The sequence below is a fragment of the Copidosoma floridanum genome, unplaced genomic scaffold, assembly GCF_036245765.1.
Source record: "Copidosoma floridanum isolate Cflo_tuat_1 unplaced genomic scaffold, Cflo_Japanese_pri ptg000007l, whole genome shotgun sequence".
NCBI lineage: Eukaryota > Metazoa > Arthropoda > Insecta > Hymenoptera > Encyrtidae > Copidosoma > Copidosoma floridanum.
In genome coordinates, this window is record NW_028321884.1 from 13,813,651 (window position 1) to 13,836,167 (window position 22,517).

At 33.6% G+C, this 22,517-nt stretch overlaps 1 long non-coding RNA gene across 1 annotated transcript in view; it reads right to left on the reverse strand.

Moving 5' to 3' along the window:
* Nucleotides 1–16,484: 16,484 nt before the first annotated feature.
* The window catches only part of LOC149375415 (uncharacterized), a 31,561-nt gene continuing 25,528 nt past the window's right edge, over nt 16,485–22,517 (reverse strand). The window contains exons 4-5 of the long non-coding RNA XR_016292842.1: nt 17,150–17,195; nt 16,485–16,935 (exon numbers count right to left, since the gene is read on the reverse strand). This is a non-coding gene — a long non-coding RNA (uncharacterized LOC149375415). The remainder of the gene's footprint in view (nt 16,936–17,149; nt 17,196–22,517) is intronic.

Genomic DNA, 22,517 nt, shown 5'->3' on the forward strand with positions numbered 1-22,517 from the left:
TTAGGCAACCAAATTATTCATTCCCTGGAATAGTAGTTCTACTACAAATGGAAAGATTTTTTTTTTGTACGTTGAGGCACTTAGGCTTATGAATTAATAAAAAATGATAGCAAAACAGTAATTGACTTCTTTATGAAATTAGTTTCATAATACTCAGCTTGATTTTTTTTTTTTTTTTTTTTTTTTTTTTCTAAATTGAGACACTTAGGTATATAAATTAATAAAAATGACAGCAAAACAGTAATTGACTTCTTTGTGAAATTACTTTTACAATGCATAAAGCTTCGTTTTTTTTGTTGAAGTCACGATTCTTTATAACTCCTTAATAATCGTTATATATTATAATCGATCAAGATAATTTGTCTATTAAGGCAGTGCACAATATAAAATTCAGTTTTCATTTCTTTAACGTTGCCACAAAGTGACAATAACGATATATTCTTTACAGTTCAAGAAATAAAAAAAAAAATAGTGATGGGTCCTAAAATATGGAAGGCTACAGTGGGGTCAAACGGTGTAGAAAGTAAGCAACTCTGTAATGTAAATTAATAAAAATAAGGATATAAAATTTACTTGAAAGTTATGGCCTTGTTTACTTTAAAAAATGTGTTTCACAACGAAGCGTCAAAGTAAATTTTTACACTGTTAAAACCAAAACATTTTATTTTCAATGGTCAATATCTTGAGAATTACGCGTAAAATAACGCTTTTTATAAAGAATTTCTTAATATTTAATTTCTAAAACACACTGTGCATTCATATGTTTTGAAATTATGCTAGTAACTACATCCTGTCACAGTTCTTTACCGTAACTAATTTGGTTTTAGTTTACTGAGTAAAGTAGTCTACAACGAAAATTGAAAAAATCTATCGGTTATAATTCAGTGACGCAACTTGTACATGGGTGGGTATCATTCTCATAAATAAAGAAAAAAAAGATTCTTGTACATCAGTGCAAAAAATTACACAATATTGTTAATAGAGTATACATTGTAATAATGCTTTTTTACTCAAAACAATGCACAGTTAATACAACTATTTAGCAAATATATGATAAATGTATAGTTAACACTAGGGCAGCTTTTTAGTTACAATTTTTTTCTTAGATTCAAAAATTATCAAAGATACTGATTAATGATAGTTGTTAGTTAGGAATAAAAAAGAATAGCTCCGAGTGTATAGGCAGAGCCTTGGCAAGGATACAATGAGGGGTAAAGCCCATTATTATAAACAACTAAGGTGTCTTCAATGATGTTAGTCTTACGTTTTTCTTTTTTTGCAATTCATTTTTTTATAAATAACGTATTGTACTAAAGTTTTTACAATGTGCTTTAGTGGTACATAACGTCAGGAGGGCACAAAGTACTCACATGACCGCCCAAAGGGTACTATTGTTGTATGTTGGTGCCCAAGTCGCGTATAATGTTTTTCTTACCAAGGGCGAGTGCTATTTTGTGCCCGTGGATAGACTCTGCAACCGCGTGGTAAATAACGTGGGACCAAAGTGATTACAAGGGCGCAAAGTGTGACCCGAGGGCGCAAAGCGGCAGTTGCACTTTGGGCTCATGGTAAGAAAAACATTTCTGCATAAACTACACATTACAAAATTTTAAAATACTATTTAAAAAATTACCCTTTAAATAAACAAGTGTGCTATAGTTCATTAAACTTCTTGTTGGACAAGTTTATCAAATGCCTTGCAATTAACATATGTGTATAAAATGGTAGCTTTCGTTGGATAAGTGCCATCGTCTCTGGGACTATTTTGTGGCACGAGGGACCAGCGAAGCAGGGCCCGAGGGACGTAAGGTAGCCACGGCGCGATGGCGCTTATGTGGCAAATCCTATTTTTCCTACCGAGGGCACACCAGCCTTTAAAAAACGCCCGAGGGAGAAAAAGATTATTTCATTTATAATATTAATTAACATGCTATACAAACAACATCGATAATAATATATAAGCTGTTAGATTTAAATGAAATTAAGAGAGAGAATACTCCTAGAAATATCTGTTTTTTTACCTACATCTTAAAAAGCTGTTTGTTGTCTACAGGGACTTAATGGTTATCAAAAATAACAGAAAAACAGTTATTCACTTCTTTGTCAAATTAACTTTTTTTTTTGGTTTTTTTTTGCTGAAGTCACAATTTCTTATAACTTACTTAGTAATGTATTATCATCAAAGTATAGATATGATTATGCTTGTACGAAATTAAAACAACTTGACTGTTAAGCAAGGCAGTCGCAGATCACAAACGATTCAATTAAGTCTTTAATGCATAGCCAAAAAGTGATAATATCGACGTTTTTTTCACAATTGAGGGAACCCATAAAAAAATAACAGCGATGGGTCGTAAAACTATGCGGATTGGAATAGTATCAAATGGTGAAGAAAGTGAGTAATACTAAAACGTTAATTGATAAAATTGAAGTTTTGCGTTTCTTAAAAAAATTTTCTGTGTCTACCAATGACAATATCTTGAAAAGAATGCATAAAAAAAGGATATTTTTGTTATACTTTTTGACTGTCTCAATTGATCTCGTTAGATATGTTTTTAAGGAGTTTTCAAAGTTTACTGTACATTCACATTTATATTATCTAATAAGAGAAAGCTAGTAAGTTGTAAAAAAATATTATTTGTAATTTTATAAAAGATTTTGCATGAGTAATACAGAGGAGCACAAAAAAAATTTTTCAAACACTATTTTCATTACAAATATATTTCCATGTACTTATGGACTCGCTCAGCACTAACACAAAGCTCCTTCCATCACTTCACAGTTAGTATGGTAGTTTATCACTAAAATAAAAATATCTTTATTTCTAATGAACATTATTTTTATTTACAAGAAAAAAGCGTCACGTGATGGAACAATTTAAAGCTTAGCTTCGAGATCTGTGACTGACCGCATATGGGAGGGCGTTATTCTTATAAAAGTACATATAAAATTTTTTTTAGTGTGTCAGTGTAAGATTTTACAAATTTTTAAAGTAGTAAATACCGTAACACTACTTTTTACTCAGATTAACTGCACAATCAATTAAACTATTTAGTAAAAAGTATGACATATATAATTAGAGTCAGAACAGCTTGTTAAGTATAATTGTTTTTAGATTCGAGGAACATCAATGATAGAAAACGAGAGGAGGCAAGACAGAAGGCTTTAAAGGAGTATGAGAGAAGAGTTAACCAAAAAGCTCTGAGCGAAAAAAAAGAACAAAGTGGTTTAAAACCAGGCAACACAGTAAATAACAACGAAAAAGTTGGACGCTAAGTAATCCACAAATGTATAATTAAGTCTGAAATTAAATTGACAGTTTTACAAAATAACAAGTGATTTTAACTTTGTGTGCTAGGTTTGTGAATCTTTTTTCCTTAATCAAATTAAGTTAATTATTCGTAATGTACATCATTTTGAGCACGTTGCATCAATACGATTTAAATAGTAAGTTATACTTATTAAAAGCGATGAATTTCCTTATTTTGAACAAAAAAAATACTAAACAAAAGTGTGTAGTAGTTGCTAGTTGGGAATAAGAAAAAAAAACGCTCCTGAGAAGAGTGTATGCTGCAGAGGGAATACTATGAAGGGTAAAGTCCCCTTGGCTCTAAATTAAGATAAAAATCATTCTTAGAAACAGCTACCTCATCACCAATGGTGTAAACCTTGCATTTTCATTTGTAATTCACTCATGAATTTATTTGGCCATATTTTTTCTCCATGTCAAAAAAAAACACGTTTAATGTCTATCAAAATTTCCTGAGAAATCGTGGAAACTTATGACGTATAAAAAAAATAGCATAAAGCCTAAATAAGAAAGAAAATTTCTAAATACCCACATCGTACAATAAAAGAACCAAGAGAGTGATAAAGTATCGTCGACTGCAAATGAAAATGAGGACTTCTTAACTTTTTGACTCTATTTTAATATCGATTTTAATATTTTTTTTAGTATACTTCAGAAGAAACATAGATAAAACTTGACAGGTACAGTATTCCACAGAAGATTTAAATCTTGTTCTATCTTGTTCCCTTACTATCACTTTTGATACTACTGGTATATTTCCTTTTTACTGTTAATTTTGTCGAAACTCTCATAAAATCTAACAATACCGATGTTCGTATGTCTTCTAAGTATATTATCAGGATAAATCATGGACTGTTCATGAGTCATGGCAGTTTTAAGAATCAATGGCCATTGATATCACAGTATAATTATCTTTATCGAAATCATTAATTACTCATACTCTACGAATCCAAAAAATAAATATAAGGCGACGTGTTGCATCGGTTCCTCATAGACGTGGGAATTGACAGCGAATAAACCAACGACTGCTGTTACTTTATTGAATATATTTTGTACAAGAGAAACAGTGTGTGTCTGAGTAGTGGTCCAAGCTTTTTCTCTTTATCGTCTAAACTTTATTCCTGCCAGCCCTTGACCTCACCCTTGACTCTCCTCTACTGGTCTACTGCTCCTTTACTATTTCTCCTTTCTAACCTGCTACCGTTGTGGGGCAAGATGGGCACACGACAAACAGCTATGCTATCGTACGTAATGAAAGCTGATAATGAAGTAAACGATTGTAAAATTAACTTTTTATCTGATACAGAAATCACTGTGGCAGAGTATTATAATGTAGTTAACGCAGTAAAAATTGAGTTTTATACACACTATGTTAATTATTCATAGAAAACTCGATGAGCAAATTCCTTTTACTTATTGATAGCAAAGTTTAAAGAAATGTTAAATTTTTATATCACTTCTTAGCACATGAATATAACAAAGAAGTCTGTGTTTTTGATATTCATATGTATCAGTTTTGATTTTTTGGGCAAAAGACTAGAAATCTCGGAAGGACTGCGATGGAAGGAAAGTTGATCTTAAAAAAAGGTTAACAAAGGTATTGCAAGATGTCAGAAAGTATTTTTTAAAAAGTATTTTTTTTAAATTACTAGTATAGGGTCAAAGATACCTGATAATTTTAAAAAACCATTTATTTAGGTACACAGAATATTTTTTATTCTAATTTAGAAAATCTGACAGCTACAATTAGCCATGAGTACACAAGTGCGGTTTCATGCGTCATCTGCTGCTCAAACTGGCATATATTAAATATAGCTCTACGTGTAACTTGATAAAGAGAGATTTCATGGATTATTTTCTTTGTGATAAATTTTATCGAAAATAGCTGAGCCTTATTCACTTATTCAACAATTTATTCATTGATATGTTAAGACATTCGTGTGAATTAGTTTAGAGTTTGTTTAATTTCTTTCTTGATAGACTGATCCAGAGTTCATTGTTCCAGTTTTCTCAGTGACAAGCTTCTGTGCGTGTCGTCTTTCTCGCTCTTGCCTGAGCCTCTCTGCGGCATCTCTACGTTTTCTCTCATTATTGACTTTTGAAACTGAAAAAATAGTACTTTTTATAAAAATTTATACACTCTATGGTGAATCCAATAGTGTTTTTTAAATTTCTAAACGGTGCTGTATTGTATTGCATAAATCGCCATGGGCACTAACTACATAACCTATTGCGAACCATTTAATTATCACAGTCATAAAATTATTGTAAGCAAAAAATTTAGTGCATAATAGCTTTAGTGCATATTGTAAAAAAAAAAAAAAAAAAAAGAAGTGTTTTGTTAAAGTAAAGTCAAACTACCGAGACAGTTGACCAGCTTTTATTTATTAGGAGTTTGTAAGTACTGTAATATTGTTATGCGTTTTGTAAAGAACAACAATTTTTACTATAAACTTAAAACGTGTTTATTATGTAATTATTTCTAGATTTACATTGTTATTATTTAATTACAGTATCAAACATCACCTATCAATGAATGACAAACGCACAAATTAAAAACGTTGTACTTCTCGTTTGTTAAGCTATTGTAGTAGACAAGCAATTAAAAATTTTTTGTAATACAATAATATAATTTTAGCTGTGCTAATTCATAGGATTTTATAACTATCCGTAACGAGCTAGTATAGTAAAGTATAAAGACTTATATTAAATTTCTCCTATTTGATCATTATTAATGTGAAAGTACCTACCAGCTGAAGTGTTGCCAGTTTCTGAAAGGCCTCTCTGTAATTTTAAACCTCGACCCATAACTACTAGCTGTTTCACTATCAAGTTTTATAAAACCAACTTGAATAACATAAACAAATATAAATTTATTGGTGCTTGTAGGAAATAATCGAAATTATTATTCTTTAACTTAATATTCTCACACTCAAGCCACGTTGAAAAGTTGTGAGTGATTACTAAAACTCATATCGTAGACCCCTATTGAGTCCTAACTGAGGAATGTATATGTGCACGTTTGTATATCATAACTGCATCCATTAGTGTAATGCAGAAATAACAGTGATTTAATAGCTCGCTCTTATTTGATAGGTTTCTACTATTTAACACAAAAATATCAACTGATGGAAGTATCAACTGTATTATTGCAATAGAGATGTACTTCTTGTCAAAAATAATATAAAATTGATAGAAGGTATCGGTGACAATAAATAATTTGAAATGACAATACATAATATGATATTATTAATGCGTTAAAACCAAAGTTAACAAATTGTTTTTTTATACATATAAGAATGAAATTTTTAATACTACAACCACATTGAGAAAATAGACCGATTAATTAACATTGTTTGTTTTGTATAAGATTTTTCACTGCATGTTAACAATTGACTGTAAAAATAAATGCCTAAGCATTTTTTAATCAAATAAAAGTATTTGAAATCCATAACAAACATTAAACATTTAAGTATTTTATTTTAAAACACTTATTGGATTTGGATTTACAGTGGAAAAAATTCTATCCTTGTTATGAAATAATCCAACAACTTTGGATTTAAGTTTTTTTGCAAACGTTATTCAGCCTATATTTTCGAAAAAATAGTTATGTATGTACCTAGTGGCGTGCATGTCACCAGGGTAAGTACCAGGACCAACGGACCCCTTATGCTTATCCTGGTCAGATGCACACTAGGTGGCAGCCCTATTTTTTTCGGCTCAGGGTTCAGTAATGCCCAAAATTAAAAAAAAAGACCAAAGTAGTGAAGAAGTCTAATCATCTCATTGCATTTAATGTTTAATTTACTTCAATTTGAAACACTTCTGCACGAAAGAAGTCACAAAAGTTGCCTTTCGTGTTTCGTAGACTGATAGGACATGCGATGAGCTGATGTCAACTTATGATACATGCAATTACAATGTTTCTGCAATAAAAACTGGAGTGACACGAATAAAAGAAATTTACATGTAGTATTCTCTAAAATATGTAAATAAGCAGACATGGGCCCACTTATCTCAGTAGTAACGAGTTAATAAAGTCAAATTCTGATATTTTCCAATTCCATATAAAAATACAAATGTCTACGTTATTCTTTGAAACGTTAAATCTCAAACAAAACTTTACGTGAAACTTTTCAAAATTTGACTTTATAATTCAGGATAATTTAGGAGAGAGTGAGTGACGACTGAAGAAAATCAAGAAAGAACGAGACCGAACAAAGAAAATATGTAGAGAAGAAAAAGAGAAATTCACCGTCTTCTCACCTTTCTCGGGACCAGCAAAAACTTCCCTTCTCTGACGTCTTTTTTGTCTCGCTCATCAGACGACATTCCCTACCAACGTTGCTACCTTCTTCAACTCCCCAGACGGACTGATAGTAAATTCATAATTCAATATTGATCCAAGGAATCGTCACTTCCTTCACTCCTCTTCGTTTCCTCTTCCCACCATCTCTTCTTCTTACGGGGATTCATTGTCGAGTATAATGTCACTCGAGCTCACCGAAGTATGTACGCGTGGTTTGCCGAGCTTTTAAACAATTAGCTGTTGGAATAATTGTAACGCACAGACGGCTTGACTAACCTGCGCGTTTAATTTACGAGGAAAAGGAGATACTGGAATAAGAAATGGATTGGGTGAAAAGGGTTCCTTGGTAATGAAAGTTGGGCTAGAATACTATGGATTGACTTTAAATTGATGATGAGCTGTTGACTTATCTTTCAGGTGCTTGAATCTAGAGTAATGATGAATATTTTGTTAAATTACTAATTTTTGTTATGCATCAGAAAAAGATGTTTTCTATACATTTACAAGCCCTACTTTTCTCATTGTTAATTACTTATTCTACGTCAACTTACCTTCAAGAAATCTCAGGAATGTATAAGCAAATTATTCGAGCCGTTTCCTCATTTCCTCGTTTCTCGATTAAGCATGCATTTTTTAGCTGATCGTAAAGGAAGTCGTCGGACAAGTCCACTTAACGATATTTCAGTGCACGAAATAAGACATGACTATTTAAGGTCAAAAGGTTAGTTAAAAGATTGATTAGAAGAGTCCATCGAAATTGTCTATAATCAAAAAAAGAGAACACCTAATGCGTTTGCAAGATAATTTAATGAGGAACCAAGAGCTTAAGTTTCAAAAATTCCTCAAACGAAATGAAGATTACATTGGCAAATACTTATTTTTCTCTTGTGCTTGAGTCATTCGTAATGAGTCGATTTTGTTGGTGCCTTTTATTTTGAAATACTGACAATGTATTTCAACTACAACATAACATATTTCATGTTACGCAAGATTTTTTGCATGTCACATGATACATGACACTAAAATAATTATTAAATACTCTTTTTTTTTCTATTCCAATACAACACAATACAACGTACAGTTAGTTAGTAGCATGAAAAATATCAAACAGAACAACAATAGTTACAATATATTTTAAAGACCACTATGCTATTAGAATAATAGTTCAATAATTTTATATAAGTAGCATGATGTAACCTATATGAGATCCACATTAGCCTTGATGTAACAAAATTTATTGTCAATGTGCATCTCAAGGTACCTAAGTAGAAAATTACCTTTTTTCTTTTTTTTGTATAACTTGTTAAGCATACTTTTTGTTAACAGGACAGTTTTCTTCTAATAACATCCAAAACTTTTCTCAAACGAGTGACGAAAAGCAACGAACAGGAAAAATATAAGCCGGAGAACATTGAATTTCTTCTTTACTCAAGGATAGGGCAAGTATTTTCTATGAGAAATTTCGGTACTGCTATGCATTCCACCTTCATTTTTTGACTGAGTTGATTCAGAACTTCCTTACAGCTAAGACAGCCAAGACAGGATCGGCAAGCTAAGCAGACATCGCTAAGCAGGAAAGCCGGTTCCAGTAAATACAGAAATTTGGCTCTCATACACAGGGCTGTTTTATTAGATTTCCTAAGAGAAAAACCGGACCACGTGTTGAAAAAGGAGAGCTCGCCCTAGGTGCTTCGAGAGGATTCTTTGCTGACTTGAATAATTTAACGGATTAGATATTCAAGTTTGATATCACTCTGGATGTTACTCTATGAGGATTTGAAGGGGAGCATAAAAAGAAGTGAGTCGCTGGTGTTAATCAAGTCAAGATAGTTTGTCTAACGAACGAGAGGCTTACGGTGTATCAATATATTTGCATGTAGAAAGAAGAATCTTTAGTTACTTAGGTGTATCGTTTACGCGGTTGCGTTGTTTATTTGTCGTTTTGAGATTCCGTAAAATAAATTACATTTTGAAGTTGCAATTAGCAATGTCAATCGACCATCGATTCCAGATTATGTTTTTGATTAGTTACTGGAAACAACATGATGAGAGCAGCAAAAAGTAGGGACATTGTAATTGTTTCAGTTACAATGGTGGGAGATCAGTACGTGATAAAATTACAAATCAAAAAACTACTTTACCATGTTAATGATTGTTCTTCAAAACTAAAACGATGTTACAATTTAAGCATCAACCAGAAATAGCAGTGGACAAGTAATCCTCCAGTGTGTTATACATCCAAACAAATGTTTCGTTGCATCCTCGCAAAACTATAACATACAACATGGCATACGTAGCCAAGTCCAGCTGTGTGGACCTAGAAAACCCAAATAATAGTAGCAGCTCAGTGGGGAGTGTATGCAGTAGAAAATTGTATGACACAGAGTAGATGTCACATAATTTTCCGGCTACGGGCTAGTAATCGTTCCGCGCTGGCAAACGCTTGCCAAGCGATCTGGGGCTCAGCCCCGCAAATCCTCAAGATGTCGAGGAAAATAACATACGAGAAAGACGGTGTGTTTAGTCCATGGTAAAAAAAGGCCGAGATAAATCTCGAAAGCGCACAAGAGTGAAACAGGAAAACACAGGAGGAGGTACGTCGTCGTCGTCGTTTGATGGTTTCTCTTGGCTCGCGAGTGTACCAAGAGCTTGGATTGCCCAGGAAGGGGTCTCTTTTCCCGAAAAAGACACTCAAGAGGTATTCCTTTGAAAAAGAAAGAGGAAAGTTCCACATAAGGCACTTGCAGCTTTTTGTCGTGCGTGGACTTTTTTTCCTTTTTTTTTGTAAAGCTACGTTTGTGTACAAATAAGTATAGTGTCATGATTTAAAGAGAGAAGGTCTACTAAGTACAACTTCTGAACGTCTACTGTTATTGATTTTTATTAAAAAATTTATGATTTAGTACCAGCTAACTAACAGAGCTCTTGTATATAATCTCTGTATATTTGTGATATTATCGTGGGTTTTTTTTTTTTTGTGTAAACTTAAACACTAGTCTGAAATTGTACTGTTTACTTAATTGTAAATAAAATGGAAATAAACTCAAAAAATCATTAACGGAATGGAAGTGCATGAAGTTTAGCTATAACCATACATTCCTGATTATACGTACGAGTACATCCGCAGAGTTTGAAGTAATCCAATACTAGTATATCGGTGCACTCCATCACTTTATCCAATTCTCTTGGAACCTATGTAAGCAACTCCCACGAAGCTTTTACGTCCAAGCTAATTGAGCATTCGAGCAATCATCAGAAAACAATCGGAGGGAGCTTTCACACGTGGCATATATGGAAACTGTTGCAGTAGTTCTGTTGGTTCCGGACAAACTTCACCAGCTGTGACTCCAGTGGCTTTGATACAACGTTGGCATCGATTACGTGGTATAGCTTTGTAACACACGCTGGTGGTACATTCACGCTCCCGGGAACAGAGAACCGCTGACCGAATTTCCAAAGTCGAACGGGTGCAGCCTCCTGTATCCAAAAGGCTAATTGAACTCGAAAGGACACGCGTGAGTTTGTTTGTGTGCACGCGCGTGGGCGTATACAAATTATTAATTTGACGGCTGCCGTGGTTTAGAGGAGATACTGGAGAGTTGCCATACGAGTGGGAAGGCTGTGAGGATTTCGCGTGTGACACTCGGCTGAGTTGCGCGTTTGTTGTATATATACACGCGCGTTTAGGGGAAGTCGATTGTGTGCTGCGGTTGTAGAAAGTTAATAGACTAGCCTCTTGGGGTTGCGCATTGTTAGTGCTTGCTTTTCGTGGAATTTATGTTCCACGCTACGACTGTGAATTATCATTGAAGATAAAATTTTTGTTACCAATCAGAGATATCAATTAAAAATTATACTTTCTATGGTCTAGATATAATGTGACGTAAATAAAGAACTAAATGTTACAATCGTTTGTGATAAGATTATAGGGGCTTACACCAAAAAATTGTTTCATAATCTCATGTTCAAAAGTAATAGTTGATGTAAAATATAGAATTACATGGGAGAATTACAAGATGTTTGTTTCTAAAAACATTTGCTCGATCACATGCCACATTGAAGGCACTTAAGAAATTAAAAAAAGGTATGTTTTCAGGACGTCATTTCTCGTTCAACTATTTGAAAGTACCAACATTTTTATCGATATAATTATATTTCTTTTAGAATGGGTACTAGATTACTTTGGAATTTGGTACCCCCTTGAATAACTACTGTACTTAAAAAAATTAGAACAAAAAAGTTTATAAATACTACGAACAAACTAAGATTTAAAAATAATGAAGATGTGGTGTAACATATTTGTGTTTACAACCATAAGTATACGTGTAGGAAATGAAGAGCCCATACGTACTTGATATAATCGAAAAAAAATTCCCATTCACTCATTAATCTCCAAAAAAAAAAATTCAAAAACTAGATCAAGTACACATAAGAGAAGACCCCGGATTCTTAAGATCGAGGAAAATTTCCGAGCACAGTTGTGCTTGCACGTGCCTTGAAAATCGAACAAAAACACCCCCATAGCGAAGCAGCTTGTATTAAAATAAAGTCGGTGGAATATACACGATTCATCTGCACAATCCCTAAAAAGAAAAAACAGAAAAATTATAAGCCATAGCTGACAAAACCGGATAACGCTTCCCGCAAGCTATGAACACAAGGACACGTGAAATAAAGCTTCTCGAAATAAATATGTTACCTGGTTCTTTTTTCCAAAGTATAGTTTGACCTTGTAATTCCATAAAAGATCATGGATATCGGTTCTCATCGACAACGCGATTACCTATCGTAGTCAACTTCGTGTCTTGATTGTAAATAAACGGTCTGTCACTACGCTTTTTATCACCAGTACCAATATTATAGGAGATTATCTACGTTCAAAGTATATTTCAACAAGCTAACATTACCGAAAAGTAAGCATACCTCGTAAAGTACTCCACATACGTATAGACGTGCATTCTGCAAGGACTTCATTTTCAGTCAGTGAATCTTAAAATAAATTTTCTACTAATGCACGGTATATTGGGAGGCAAAAGAGAGCCTGCACGGTAGAAATAGTCGAAAAAGCGGACACTGGAACGAGAGACACAAGGACACAGAAAATGTCTCCAGAGAGGGTGGGCGTTGGGGTGGTGAGGGGGGAGGGGTAGTAAGCCCCTAATGCGCGAGTACAGGACGACTGACGGGCGCTGCTATTCCTTCAGAAATTCAAGCGTGTGTCTATACGTGTGCAAGCGCTCTATGCACTAGTGTGGATGCCGAAGAAGAGGGAGAAAGAGCGAATTCGCGGTAAATGGCGAAAGCCCAGCAATCCCCTCCCTTCCCCCTTCCCCGAGTTGCCAGGCAGGGCAAAGTTGTAAGTAGAGCTTTCACCCGTTTGATTGCATTAGCTTATTCAGCCGAAATGCGGACGTGTTCCACGAGCTGCAGCAGCGGTATTATACATTATACGTATATACATATATATTTGCAATAGCAGTTAGCGGAGAGGGGGGGGGGGGCGAGGCTGTTTTCTATGGCTCGACGCGCCAGGGCGTCCTATTGCGGCTTTGCCTTTTCCTTTTGCCACTTTTCTTCACCACCTCGATATCTCTCTCTCTCTCTCTCGATGCTTATGTATCTCTGTTTTCCGCTTTTCCCTGCACGTAGGGTCTTTTTTCTACTACTTCTCCTCGTCAATGCATTTCGTGGGTATCCTAATTTATGTGTTTTTCTTTTTAACATTCAAGCTGCACAAGTTGATTTATTCTTTCGCTTTGATCTGTCTGTCGTCTTCTTTGACGAGGATGAAGTGATTTTCAAATGGCTGTGACGCTTTTGAGGTATAATTTTCTCTAGTGCATTATGATTTTTGCTACAAGCTCCTTTTGAGGTACGGCTGTCGAGTATAAACCGTACGGAGGGAGTTTTTCATTTACTTGTACTTGTAACAACTTATCATATTATGTGGAATATGTGGAAATTTTGCGTAAATATTCGACTCGCATTACATCACTATCGACGAATAAATGTAAGAACAAGCTCGTAATGTAAAGTAGATCCTCCGATAGCGTTGTGGGACATTTCTTACACGCGTTCTAGCTCTCGACTTTTAACGAATGGGTTTTTTGGCGCTTCTCGTTGGCACCTTGGGACGTGCGTGCCGTGCTCAGAATCAAAAACAAAACATATTCCACTCAAGCACAAACGTACGGTCATTGCACCCTTTGGACTCGAAAATTGTAGTGCCATCCATGGGAAAAAAATACAGGGTGCTCCAAAATGAGGTGACATCTTTTTAAAAGCTTAAGTTAGATGAGATTTTCTTATAACTAAAGTTAGTCTCAGGATCATTAAATAATACTCAGGTGAAAAAATTTTCATTTCCAACTTTTTTATTATAATTTTATCTTACAATTAAACGAAACAATCCATAGTATACATAATTTCAGACTTCTAACCTCAGAGCTCATCGTATAAAAAATTGAATACAAGTCAAGTATTATGTAAGGTGGATGTCACAGTACTCGCTCACTTAAGCAGACGAAATGTCCAAATAGTTGGTCACTTTTTTTCTTTTATGGGCCTTCGTTATATTTTCAATTGGGTTTATACATTAACTTTTATTGAAAGAGTAATTGCTTAGTCTCTGAATAGCTACCCGATTTATATATGTTTTGAAAATTTATAGTGAAAGTAACAGCCAGATAATCGACTATTGGGACATGACCGAGTACTGGGACATCGACCTTAAATAGTTCGCTTCAAGTCGGAATAGTAGCTTAGCTCATACTCATTATTATTTCTTTTGTTACATAAAACTGAGACATAAAAAAGTAAAATGAGTTGTTATTTTTTTCGTGATCCAAAAGCAGGAATTCTTTTTTTTTTACCAAACTAATAAAATGTGGTCTTTTTATTATAACATTTTAAAGTTGAGAAAAAACAGAATATGGAAGGTATTGAGACACGCTTTATACAACGAGTAATGAATCTCATAAATTCAGAACTAACAAAAGACGATCAAGCATAACTTCTTTCGTACGACGAAAAATGAGAATTTTCAAGAAAAATCTAACATTAGTTAATGAACATTGAATTTGTCGTGAAGAAGAATACGTAAAATTAACAAATTTATACGTGATTTTGGAATAAAAGAAGAAAAACTAGGATTTGGAAATTTTGTCGTTGTGATGAAGGCAAAATTTGGAATTAATGCTAGAGCCTGTTACAACTGTAGCTGTTAAAATGGTTCACGAGGATGCGGTAATTAATTTTTACCCGCGCGCTAGAAAGTGAGGTGAAGACAATGGTCCACATGGGGTAGCACTTGCATGTTGTTAATATTCTTGGAGCATGTACAAGAAAATGTGATTCAATATAAAGATATACTTAGTACCTGTAGAAAGGACTACTTAAGTGAACTTCATCTTTCCAAGGTTGAAAAATGTTTTAGATGAGTTAACAGTTATCATGAAAATCCGCAATTTTGGGAATGTGAAAGACTGTTTAAGATATCATCGAAAAAAATTCATCGACCAAATCAATCCATCTGTAGTGGTGACATCAATGTGTCTATTAGAAATGAATTTTAAGAGTAAAAAAATGTATAACTTATTAATACGTAAGATTACTTTCAAGATCAGATATTGATTGGGTCGTTAAATAAGTCGATATACATTTAAAAAAAAAGAAAAAGATTCTTCAAGAAGATTATAAATTCAAAAGGAAATGAAAAAGTTTTAAAAAGTGAATAATTTATTGTCAAGAATAAATCATGAGAGAATTTTAAATATTTTTTAGGTGACTGGTGAATATACTCCTTACTGGCACCTACAAGCTCGGCTTCAAGTATCGACTCTTGAAACTCGATCGAGCTGAACGGTGCTTTTAACTACTGATATTCAGTTAGGTTCAGACTCCAGCTACGAGGGTAAACATGAGGAAGAAAATCCTAGACCGATATGCTCTCAAATCTTCATTTCTTGGGCTTATCAGGTGGCTAATGGGATGGAGTATCTGTCCTGAAGAAAGGTACTTTTAATATCTTTCTAGTTTCCTTATGTGAATACATAGATTCATGTAGATTTTTCATGCTGACTTGGCCGCAAGAAACATCTTATTGGCACAAGATTACGTTGTAAAGATTTGCGACTTTGGTTTGGCCAAAACGATTTACAAAGACGGCTACTACAAGGAACAGACCCAGGATCCGATACCTATAAATTGGATGTCTATCGAGTCAATAAGAAACGGAACTTTTTTGACAAAGTCAGACATTTGATCATTCGGTGTAGTGCTTTGGGAGTTTTTCACTCTTGCAAAAGCCCTAGGCACGTATCAAAAAGTTGTGCATGGATGTACAGGTTGGAGCAGCCACCAAGCAATGTAAGGAAGAGAAGGACAGTTGCTGGTACTTTTTAATTCTGATATCTTTGTCCCTAAAAAATTACACTACACTTTTTATTGTTTTTTAAGACACAAAGTTGTGCTCTGGTGCTGGTAGGCTGAACTAACTCTAATGCCATCGTTTGCACAATTAGCTGAAATGATTAGTAAGCTTGTAAAGGATAACGTCAAGAATTACTTGATAAAACAGGACCACGCGTACGAAAATGTCAACAAACCAAATGGTTTCGAAAATGATTACCAAATGACGTTACATTGATGAATAAAGAATCGAGAATACATTAAGATAACATAAGAAACTTACTTAGACTAGCAACATATTAATTTTAAAATTTGTTTCACATCAAGAAAAAGCATATTTATGAGTAGTTACAAGTTTTTTCTTGTCAGCAAAATAAGGCAATCCCATGTATTGGTTGTATTAAAAAAAAAAAAAGAAGAAATTTTTATAACTATAAAACGCATTTTACTCGAGACAACAGCAAAAAGCAATAACAAAATTCACAAAGCTCGGTGCTTGCGTTCCCGAAAAATACTTTGAATGCTTCGTCAATTAAAATTAGTGACGTTACAAACACGGACGCAGACAACAGGTAGCACACGGGGTAGTATTACGTCTGATTAATTTCCTTGCATCATGAAGGAGTTTGTTGGCTGGGAGTTGGTAGGTATAAACGTATGGCAAAGCATAGCTGGAACTCTCATTAATCCACCAAGGAATGTCACTTGTACATGTATAAAACTGTACCTGTCACGGACACACACAGGCATCTATGTGCTATTGCTTTGTACTCCTGTACGTCTATAGCTGAGAGTGAGATGTGCCACACCCGGTGGGTCGTCGACATGCCGGTACCTTTACACCTCGGTTGAGCGAGCATTTGTTCTTGATTTCGTTCCCAGCACACATTTTTCCCTTAATTGGACCCTATGAGCATATTTTGCATTCTTTATGTGAGATGAAAAGTGACAACTAGTAAAAGCACGTATGTAGGAGCCCGTGGGTATTATTAACATTTTGCCGTAATTACAATAATATAATTATAGTTTGATGAATATTGCTCGAATAATCAAATGAAAGCCAAGTCAAAAATAATTATCAGAGTTTTTCATTGAGATTCGTATGAATATTTCCAACTTACATTAACCAAGTTGTCTTTGATTTATCACAGGAAATTGAGGACTTACCTGAAACAAAAATAAAACCATTCATTATTTTTAAAAGCTTTAGTCATAATAACAATAAAATTCCTTATACATAGATTATATTATTAATAATACATTTTACAATTCTTATGTTTTCAATATTTATACCCTCACGAAAAATACAGCCATTGTCAATATACTAGCGCGCTCTAACAGCCTTCTGTATTAAATTTCAGTACCATGTTGGAACTTTATTTAAGACCATGTTCAGCATTCACTTTAAAATCAACGACACAATGTGATGAAAATATTGTATTTTATAATAAAATATTTCGTGCTTATGACACAATATATATATTTTTTTTAGTTGGCTTCATATCCTTTGAAATAACTATTGAAATGCAAAAATACCTACATTTCATGAATTTTTCAGTAATTTTTCCGATTTCTACTGTGATATTTGTTTAAAACTGAAAGATTAAGTACTAGCCAAATACCATTTTATTTTTGTTTTATAAAATTCATAAAAGTAATAACAGCATTCTAACGTAAATAATCTATTAAAAAACAATTTCTCTTCAACAAATGAGGTATTACATTTTTTAAAATGATTATTACAATATATTACAATGAAGACTTACAAAATAAGATTTTTATTTATACTGAAAAAAGGTAAGTTACATTTTTTAATTTACAATAAATAAATACTCGTCAAAATATTAAATCTGAACGATACAATCTTTTTTAAATAAATTACAAGAATCATTCTATTCTAGAACTCAACGATAAGATGACACTTTATCGTCAATAATAGGATGTCATTATATTGAGATAGCTTAAGAAAAGAGCTTGCCACGTGTAACGAAGTATACTCGGGTTGGGTCACGAAGGATAAGATGACTCAATTATGTAGCCAAGTTGGGTCCTGGTTAAAGCCCATGCAGAGTGAAGTCTAATGATCATAGGCTTCTTACTTTCTGAATCACTTATCGTAATTTTTAAGTATGTATGCTACAAATGGATACAATGACTTTGTTGACGATTATAATCTATTATGTTGCTAATCTGTTTCTCTATAGTAGCAAACATACGCACACACAAATTATTTCCTTCCATATTAAACACTTTAGTTTGTAAAGGTGTATTTGCAATATATAAGATACTCAATTCCTCTAACTAGTCTTCTTAGGTTAAAGTAGTGATTGGATGGTTGAACATTTTGTGGGATGATTTTGCATTAAGGGTGGCGTAAGCACAGTCTTTGTATGTTTTGATGCCTATAGTCACAGAAAAATAAGTGAAAAAAATACTCTTGCAAAAATCTAGAAGGCATAGAAAAACGTCAGAACAACAAAGTTGTTGATGAATATAAGATAGTTAAAGGATTAACCATGAAGAAAAGTGAACAGATTTCAGAGAAAAAAAAATGATTGTTGCCTCAAGTTTGCAAATTAAGACTTATAAGTGGCACCATTTTCTTTAAAATTATTTACAATAGAAAAAGAAACTTTCTTGACTAATGTACAATTATATTTTGTTTATTGAAAGTCATACTTTTTTTAGATCTCAAAATAGTACAAAATAATTAGTTTTAGAAATTCTTAACCAAAATAATTTGTTAGGCTCATCACTACACTTATTTCTTACGGTTTTTCATCAGTAATATCCTTATTTCATCACTAAAATTATGCAATGGATACGTAATAGTCTCACTTTACTAGAAAACTATAAGCACACTAATCATTTCAACATGAAATAGTCTAACTAGCTTTCGATGATGATGTCAGTATGATTATAATGAAAGACTAAAATCTTAGGTCACATGACCTAAAGAGAGTTATCTGTTTAACGTGTCAAATAGTTTGATTCGACAGTAATAAATAGGAAACCAATTATAAGACATCCTTGTGGAAGTAACAGTGAAAATTGTGGTTATAACTAAAAGTTTCTATGGAACATTGTGATCTTTCCAAAAATTCATCGTACAAGATAATAGAAACGTTAAGTTTTTGTTTTTTTGTTACGCTTTGTAACGATTAAGCCATTCAAATATAATGCTAAGACAACCAACTTATTGTTTCCAAGGACTCCAGACGTTTGACCTATAAAACGTGGCCTAACATGTTGGACAACAAGTCTAAGTTTAGCAGATATGTTCAACGTCAGAAAATTTAACCCAACGTTTAATGTACTCATTTAAAAACGATTGATTACCTTACAATGGCATAATATTTAGTAAAGCTTACGTTTATGTGCACGCCACTGGAAATCTATCAACGCAATAATTTCTTTAGCAGGGGCTATTCTTAACAGTTTTCATTCGTTGTGTCATTATAGTGGGACACTGAAATCTTAGATCTAATAAATTAAAGACTGTCCACTACAAAAGGTGTGAAATGGTTTAATTTGACAGTAGTGAATCGGAGATCAATGATAAGTCATTCTTCTGGAAGGAACAGTGAAAATTATGGTTGTATCTTTAGTTACTATGATTTTTTCAAAAATTATTCTTAAACACTAATTAAATTTCTAAGTTTTTGTTATCATTTGATACTCTGTAGCGATTTCACCATTCAGATAAGATGCTAAGATGAGAAAATTTTTTTGAAGTAGCTCCAGACATTTGGCCTCTATATTATGGCCTAACGTGTTGGTTAACAAATCTAAGTTTAGTAAAAATGTATAATATCAGAGAATTTAATTTAACGTTTCATGTACTAATGCAAGAATAACTGAATACTCCACAACTACATAATCTTTATTCTAGATAGTGGCCTAACATGTTGGACAACAAGTCTAAGTTCAGCGAAAATTTATAACAGAAAATTTAACCCAATGTTATACGTACTTATTTAAAAATGGTTGATTACTTTACAACTGCATAATATTCAATAAAGCTTATATTTATGTGCATGCCACTAGAATACTATCAACATTGTCATCCTTTCAACAAAGTCTATCCTTAGTAGTTTTTGTTCGTGTCGTGACTATAGTGAGACACATAAATAATTTACGATAAGTTACTTAACTTTTTGTACTCATTAAAAGGTTTCCCTTACTTTATATTTAATATTTCATACTACAAACTAAAAATAGCTCACGAAAAGTAAAACAATTTAAAAAAATTTAGACATGCTAACTGTAGAATTTTAAGAAAAGTGTAAATACCACAGCTCAAAGTTAGGCATCTTAGGGAACGGACATTGAGCTTCTTAGTCAGAACTGTAAATTTGTAAGCAATAAGATGCGTTGATTCGTCTACTCAAACAAAACCAAAGCATATCAACCATTGAAAAATCAAAGTTTCTCATTTCACAAAAACCTTAAATAAACGCATCACATTGTTCCCACAAACTAGTCATCAGTCAAATCACAGCCAGTTCCATTTCCTGCATTCCTTTGTCTCGCTCAAACATACACATACACACACAAACTCTTTTTTTTTTCCCTCGTCGTTATCGTCTTTTTTCATCTCGGTCATCTTCTCCCTGGCTCCCCGTTCCTCCATTCTCTAATGTTCTACCTCCTTTTTTCCCTTTGTTAAACGCCAGACTATCTCGTAGACTGGTCGGCAATTACGCAGAGCTTTCCCGCTTTTTCGCCCGAGTCGTTAAACGCTTTATCCGGAAGAGCTGGTGAGCGAGTCAGTATACGTATAGTTCCTCGGAGGCGTTGGGGACACTGAGTCTGCTGACCCACCCCCTTAGCCGGATAAGAATGAAATATTTAATAGAAATCTTCGAGGTACCTCGACGAAACCCTCCTAATTCCTTTTTTTTTCGAATCATTGATTTTTCATTTGCGCTGTTTCTGGGTCGCAGCACAGTTCTTAAAAATAAGGTTGGTATATTTGAAATGATATTTTATTTTTACTTCGTTCTGGCACGATTTCGATCGTAAAATTCTTTATTTAATATCTGCGGAAATTGCAAAAGCTCACCGAGAAAAATGACACTCAAAAATTACTGATCTAAAAGTACAAGTCAATGGTGTCTCACCACGTTACAAGAAATCCCACTATTTATACCGTAACATTAGTTAAAATCACCTTGCAGCAGTAAAAAATACACCAATTTAAACTTTTCCCTTCTAAAAAAAGCTTGTAATGTTACATCATTGAACAAAAAATATTATTATTTTAAATGTAAAAAAAGTAAAACTTATCGTGCTAAGCAGTATAAGATTTTCTCTTCAATTTTCTCAAAAACAGTAAAAATACCCTCATTTACGGAAATAGCACTAATTTATAGTCCTAGAAGAGAGTTATTTCTTACTTCTAGACCATCCACATGATTGCCATTTTTATAATCTATGTAAATTAAAAAAGAAAGCACCGGCAAGCTATCAATAATTTCAACAGCTAGCATATATATACTTTGACAAATTCAGCACCACTAAAGCCCCATTAGTATGGATCCTTGCAATTAAATTTGACAGTCACTCTCAGTCGTCTGCTCAGAGGCAAACACTGTTCGATCGTCGCGTAGTCCAGAAGAAAAACAAGGACTTGAAACACACGAGCCACCCTTTGAAGTAGCTCATCCCTTGATTGCTTGAAAGCCCTTTTATTCAATGGGTGACATAAAAAAATTTCACCCTTTGACTTAAAAAAAAAAAAAACAAAAGCGCCTGGAACGAAATGATCCTAATCCTCAGGCTATGAAGGATTTTTACAACGCCAATCTGCCATTTTGGACATTAAAATTTAGAAAGGTGGGTCTTAAAAACCTTACGAATCATTCTATAACGTCAAAATTATTTTTGTTTATCAGCACAGTTTCAACACTAACTTCTAATTATTCAAAAAATTTCCGGCTTTTAGTATGAATCCGATTAATTTTCCTTATGCATCAATCAAAGCTATTCATTACCAACACACACTTATCCTAATTAGAGTTTGCTCGGAACAAATTGCACGGTACGCGCTATCCTAATTTCAATATACTCTTTAAATCGCGTCACATTGAAAATCATGTATATGCCACGCATGTGCTGTATATGTGAATCAAAAAGAGCCAAAAGAATTCACGCCCTCCACATTTATTTGAAAATTCTGGTTTTTTGTAAACTTATCGTACTCTCAGGGTTTTTATTTCGTTGGAGAGACACAGAACAGCTCGTATGAAATGGGTTTTGACAAAAATATATGCGTGATAATAAATTTTTTTATTTACATACCACGACACTCAAGAGGTCAATAAATCAGAGTCAAAAGAGGATGCACGAAAACGAAGAGCTTTGGAAAACAAATGTAATGGGCGTTTGCCTTTTTTTAAGGCCATTTTAGTGGATTTTTATACGAAACCCATGAATTTTGTAATGTTACGAAAAAAGTCTAATTTTTTGTGAACCATTTTTAAGAAA